The sequence below is a fragment of the Sceloporus occidentalis genome, unplaced genomic scaffold (genome assembly GCF_023333645.1).
Source record: "Sceloporus occidentalis isolate IW3139 unplaced genomic scaffold, rSceOcc1.0.p SCAF_6, whole genome shotgun sequence".
Lineage (NCBI taxonomy): Eukaryota > Metazoa > Chordata > Lepidosauria > Squamata > Phrynosomatidae > Sceloporus > Sceloporus occidentalis.
In genome coordinates this window covers 78,557,994-78,564,557 of record NW_028316986.1, presented here as the reverse complement: position 1 = coordinate 78,564,557, position 6,564 = coordinate 78,557,994, and the positions used below count along the sequence as shown (strand labels likewise).

Below are 6,564 nucleotides of genomic sequence, written 5' to 3'. Positions count from 1 at the left end.
ATCCTCCCACCCTGAGGCCTTGCCATACAACAGAACAATACACAGACAAATAAATAAATCACTCCTCCCAAACTAGAGTCACACAGTATATATATACCCCACTCATTTCCATGCCAGCATTCTCTGAAGATGCCGACTACAGATGCCTGCGAAATGTCAGGAATAAACTCTTCTAGAACATGGCCACATAGCCTGAAAAAACCCACAAAAAACTATTTGGGGCAATATTTCCCTAGTTATTGTTTGAGAGGGTCTATAATCTGATTAAACAGTGGAGGTTGGTAGTGCTAAAGAATGCAGACACAAATGAAATATTGAATAGTTGAGACAACAGTCAGACAGACAGATGCAGGGCAAGCAGATCTACCGGTATTCTCATCTATCTGCCTACCCTTCATTGGTATCTATCAATCTATCTATCATCTAACTATCTCAACTACTCCCTAGTTTATTTGTCTTTGCATTCTTTAGAACTACAGTGTGTGTGTGTTGTGTGTCTTCAAGTAATTTCTGACTTACAGTGATGCTATCATGGGGTTTTCTTGGCAAGATTTGTTCAGAGGATGTTTGCCATTGCCTTCCCCTGAGGCTGAGAGCATGTGACTTGCCCAAGGTCACCCAGTGGGTTTCATGGCCAAGCTGGGAATCAAACCCTGGTCTCCAGAGTTGTAGTCCAACACTTGAGCCACTGTGTCACACTGGTTCTCATAGTACTCCAAACCTCTACCTTGTTATCAAATTATAGACCCTCTCAAACAACAGCTATGGGAACATTGCCTAAAATATTTCCTCTTCTCCTCGTGCTGTATTTCTGTTCATAGTTTTACCAACTTCAAGTGCAATTCTAAATTAGCATGCACTTTTTTTTTGTTTTGTTTAGACAAACATATAATCATTCTATGTCTTTTAGCTGTATTAGAAGCTTGACTTCTCCTCAGTACAAAGCAATATAGAGCTTTTATATCTTGGCTTCTATGAAAGCTGTCCTGCTGATTTGTCTTCTCATTTATTAACCCTGATCTAACCATGGAAATTACACATATTTTTTGCACTTCAGGTACCAGCCAATTACAATTATATTTGAGTTCCATTAGACGATTTCATGCATGAATGAGCCTGTCGACATTCTTCCCATTTAACCAAACTCTTCAGATTTTATAGGTATTTTAAAAATCAACTTCTACAAGAGAGAGACCAATTTTTTTTAAAAAAAATTCCTTTGCTGAGTTGATAGATGGAGTATCCAAACCCAACAACTTTGTATTACATAATAAAGCAAAAAAGATATTATAACCCACATTACACGAGGTTGAGTTTAAAAATACCTATACAGTTAACTCTTAGGCATCAAAGAGGTCCAAAGAAATAAAAACTGTACTTTTTTATTTTTGTCAGGTACTTGGCTTCACTTTTTCAAGGCATGCCTTCTGTGTTTTATTCTCATCTCTTCAAACAAATGGTGAACCTGCAGGCTTCTGATTTCCAATATTAAGATAATAAAATAAGAATAAAGTGAAGGGGTAGATGTTTTCATTTCAGCAGTATTTAAGTTATGGAAATTATATTGCCCCTACTTTAACTTTCTCTGAAATTAAAAAAGTTTAAACACTAAAGAAATACCTAGTATACCAAAAACAAAGTGACATTATCCCATATAGTCTTCCTGAGTGGCATGTCATACCACCTTCTGTTATCAAGTTATGTGAACTTAGAGACAAGAAAATTTCACTTATTTCTATATGGGAGTTTAAATCTATTCTTGTAGTACAATGAATTGTCCAAACCTTTATAACTATGTGCTCTGTGTTTTGGCCTGATGAGACACAGCCCTATAATGGCCTGCTGCTTACTAGTAGGGTGGCACTGCTGCTAGGGAGGAGAAGGAGGAGGAGTGGTGAACAGGAAAGCCTTCAAGTCATTTCCAACCTATGGCAACCCTAAGGCAACCCTCTGAAGTTTTCTTGGCATAATTTGTTCAAAAGGAATTTACCTTTGCTTTCCTCTGAGGCTGAGAAAGTGTGACTTGCCCAAGGTGACCCCATGGGTTCCCATGGCTAACCAGGGATTTGAACCCCGGTCTCCAGAGTCATAGTCCAATCCTCAAACCATTGCACCACACTGGTTGTTTCTATTATGTATTATTATATAATATACATTATAATAGTGTTTAGGAGAGCTGCAATGAACTCCTTTGTATTACACAGTTCTAGGCTCTTGGCTAATTCAGTGAGAAGTTTCCTCCAGTTTTCTGCAGATGCTCAGAGACTCAAACATTTCAGATGATGAATTCTGTGATTCTTAATTCACTGACTGATATCTGTAGCTATCCATTTATTGTATTTGTAGTGGATCAGTGTTCTCTAATTCAAATAAGTCATCCATCATCCATCGTTAAACTTGAACAAACAAGGCATTTCCCAAAGAATTAACTCAAATAAGGCATTTGAGAAGTAAGAGAAGTGTGCATGTTGGTGGGGGTGGAAAGAAAAGAGAGGTGCAGATGAATGACAAGCTGAATTGAAAAGGTTGCAGAATGAAATCCCATGCTTTGGAACAGCCTTCCTCAAAATGACAATTTCCAAATGTGCTCCATTTGCTGGCAAACTCTGTAGTCCATGTGCGGAAAAAATACCAAATTGGAGTAAGGCAACTGTGAAAGGACAAAAAGAGCCTTTTTGAAGGATCTATTAACAGAAAGTCAACGGTGATAACCTCCATGGCATTCTCTGCAAATACCATGGTCTGGCCCCAACAATGAGTTATGGTAATTTACCAAATTAAGTGATTGCAATTATTTGTGTTTATGATAGTGAATTATTTTTTCAGTTTCTAACAGTTAATGGCCCGTTACAGACGGGTGTAAAGTGCGTCCTGGGGATGTACTAGGCTTAGGGAAAGTGCATGCCTTACGCATGCACCTAACCCTAGTACGTCCCCAGGATGTACAAAATGGCGGCGTCCGTTCCACACGAGGGCCGCCATGACTACGTCACGACTGTGCCGCCTCCAAACGGGGCGGCGCGGAAGTGACGTAGTGGGGCCGTGTGAGGGTGCCTGGAGTGCCCTTTCCGCGGCCCCGGAAGGAGCTCCGTTTCGGAGCTCCTTCCACGACTTGCGTCGCTGGCGCAGCCTCTACATGGCTGCTCCAGCAATGCAAATGAGAAAGGGACTGAGCGGCCCCTTTCTCTGCGTTCCCGCCGCCGTCGAGTGTCCTTGGGGCATGAAGCCCCAAGGACACCCTTTTCCAGGCCGCGGGGAAGCAGCCTTTTGCCGCTTCCCCACGGCCTAGAAAGCGGCGGATCGGGGCCTCAGAGGCTGCCGCTGTGGTAGCTGAGACCCCGATCCAGCAGGGAAAGGTGAGCCTACAGGACATCCCAAAGGGGCAGTCTGTAACATGCCAATGTTACCAAATTATTTTTCAAACTTAACATTGCAAGCTCTGGTAGTGCAGAACATGTTATGACTTTGTTTTATGGTCATGTTGTCTTCTTCCCTGTGTTTTCACCATTAATCTTGTGTTTGTTTCTTGCAAACTGGCAAAGAAATGAGAGTTCAGCACCTTGCTACTATATTTACAAACTGCTGAAAACAAACAAACCATCATTTGTAAATCAATTAAATTAGTAAATTTGTTACTGATGTTCAAAGGAATGTCTAATATATACAAATATTCAAATTTTATGAGCATACCAAGTTGTAGATAATGACTGAGATCCAACAGTTATGCTGGAGGAAAAGAAGTCCTGTATGGGATATTAGGCTGGAGAGGGTGAAGGAGGCATCTGTTCAAAGGAGGAAGAAGGAGTCTGTTAAAGTCATAATATAAGCATATTCTAGCTTACATATATTCCATATTAATAAACCTTTATTTCCATTATTATTATTGTTGTTGTTGTTGTTGTTGTTGTTATTCCAGCCCCTCTCCCTCTCCTCTCTATCCAATCTGATGGATGGCCTGAAAGGGAGGTAAGCCAGGTCATGGTAGTATGAAATGCATGTGAATTTCACTATATTTGAATCCTAGCCAAGGCATATGAAGTTCCTAAAGCAATAAAGTGACTTGGAATCTGTAAAGGACACTCTTTTTAAAATTGCATATATTTCCTCTGGAAGGTCAGGAAACCATGTCCTATGAGGAGTCTCTTAGGGCATGTTTAACCTGGAAGAGGTCAAGATGTGATATGACAGCCATGTTTAAATATTTGAAGGGATGTCATATTGAGGATGGAGCAAACTTGTTTTCTGCTGCTCTAAAGACTAAGACATGGCACAATGGATTCAAGCTACAGGAAAGGAGATTCCATCTAAACATTCGAAAAACTTCTTGACAATAAGAGATGTTTGACAGAAGAATATGCTGCCCCAGGGAGTGGAAGAGTCTCCTTCTTTGGAGGTGTTTACACAGAGGCTGGATGGCCGTTTATCGAGAGTGCTTTCATTCATGGCAGGGGATTGAACAGGATGGCCCTTGTGGTCTCTTCCAACTCTATGATTCTATTATCCTGTTTTATGGTTCTATGATTCTCTTTTCTCAAACACTTCTGTCACCCAATCCAAAAATCAGGGTAGTGGTGGTGACATTTCCCTTCTCCTCTCCCCCCATGGCTTCAACATTTATGGAAAATGAAACTGAAATTAATCTGCAAATAGGGTTGCCATAACTCTGGACCTCCAAAATGGGAAAAATGTAGGACAAAATTTTCAACTGTAGGACACAGAAAAATGTGTCCTACATTTGAAAATTTTGTCCTACATTTTCCCGCGGAGGGGAGCAGAGGCCAAGCGGCGAGGGAAAGCCTCCACTTAAGGAGGTTTTCCCTCCCCGCCTGGGCCCCGGGCCTTGCCGCGATTGGAGGCCGCGGAGGAAGGGCCAGGCCTCGGGCGATCACCGGGGCCTCCCTTCCTTCCCCGGCCTCCGCAGAGGCCGCGGAGGAAGGGCCAGCCCTTGGGCAATCGCTGAGGCCTCCCTTCCTTCCCCGGCCTCCACAGAGGCCGAGGAGGAAGGCACGAGGCTGCCGGTGATCGCCGGGGCCTCGCCTCCTTCCTGGCCTCCGCGGAGGCCAGGAAGGAGGGAGGAGGCTGCAGGGAGGCGCGGAGGTTGGCGCAGCTGCACGCAGGAGGCGCCACCTCCCTGCAGCCTCCTCTGCCCCAGGCCTCGCTCCCCTCCTCTTTCTCCGCGCGGCCATGTGCGGTGGAGGAGGAGGAGGAGGAGGAGGGCAGCGAGGCCCCCCGGGTTGCTCCACAACCCCGCTGCAACCGGGCTTTACCCGGTTTTTGGATGGCACCTGTGCCGGGAGCGGGCATGTGCCGCCAAAACCGGGAAAAACCCGGTTGCAGCCGGGTTATGGCAACCCTATCTGCAAAGTTTAAAGAGCAAGGCCCTACTGGTAAATTACTATAGTCAAAGCAGAGCAGTTTCCAATTCAGTTTGTAGCAAACTACTACTATTCTATGGAAAACAAGTTCAGCCATAAAACATGTGGCATAATAACTATTGATTAGAAAACTGTAACTTGGGATTGAATGCTCACCTTTTCATTTTTGCCCCAGCACACATCACCTCTTCGCTTTCCTTACAGGGACAAACTGTTGGAGATCATTGTGCATGGCTTCAGTTGCAGAAGGCGGGAGTGTGGTGGTCAAAAGTCTAGGGGAAAGAAAATGAAAATAAAGAATACACCCTCTAATGGTTGCATTTAAAAATTCACTAGACCATGGCCACAGAGTCTGAGAGCTTAATTGATAGCATTATGGTATATTATAATTTAAAGCATAATAATTAAATTTAGCCAACTCTGTTAATTGCTTTATCCACCCTCTGTCCTTTTTCATTAGGACCAAACTCTACTGCATATACTGTTATCACTTTCTTTATTTCCATTCGCAGCCCACCAAGCATGCCTCCTGGACCAGCAGGAAGAATTTGAATGTATAGCCTGATGCGTTCTATCAGCAAGTAGCTAGGCTCAAGCTACAGGACTGCTGCAGCATACGTTTCAACACTATTTTTCAAGTGTTTAAATTGCTTTTAATGATATTTTAAGTTAAAGTGTGGTTTTAAATCATTTTACTGTTGTCAGTAATTTAATCCCATTTTAATATTCATTTTTGTATATTTTTAGCTGTATTGTTTTTTTAAATTGTAAGACACCTTGAGTCCCAATTTTGGGAGAAAGACAAAATAGAAACTGCTGCTGCTGCTGCTACAACTACTACTATTTCACAGATGAAAACCATGACATCAGAGTGTGGTCAAGATGGAAAACAGTATTAATGAGGAAGAAAACACAAGCTGAGAGAGGCTGTAGCATTTTGCTGGGAAGTGCCTGATTCTCCTCCTCTGTGCTAACTGAATGCAAACTACTTTTGCACTTTGAACTCAACCGAGACCAAGCTTATTCTTCTATAAGGCTAACATAGCCCTTATTGGTTCCCAAATCACTTGATTGCTGTAGATTACTCATAAGCAGAAAAATGCTTAGGATTTAACATCTGGCAAGTCTGTTACTTACTTGATTCATATGTCTGCTTCTAAATGTATAAAGGTACAGTATATAGTGTGAG

General features: G+C 42.6%; 1 long non-coding RNA gene across 1 annotated transcript; it reads right to left on the bottom strand.

The window, feature by feature from the left end:
• Positions 1-2,199: 2,199 nt before the first annotated feature.
• LOC149310979 (uncharacterized) lies at positions 2,200-5,630 on the bottom strand. Its single transcript, XR_016281594.1, has 3 exons — positions 5,532-5,630; positions 3,691-3,782; positions 2,200-2,650 (listed from the first exon to the last, which is right to left on the bottom strand). It is a non-coding gene; the product is annotated as an uncharacterized LOC149310979 (long non-coding RNA).
• Between the last annotated feature and the right edge of the window lie 934 nt (positions 5,631-6,564).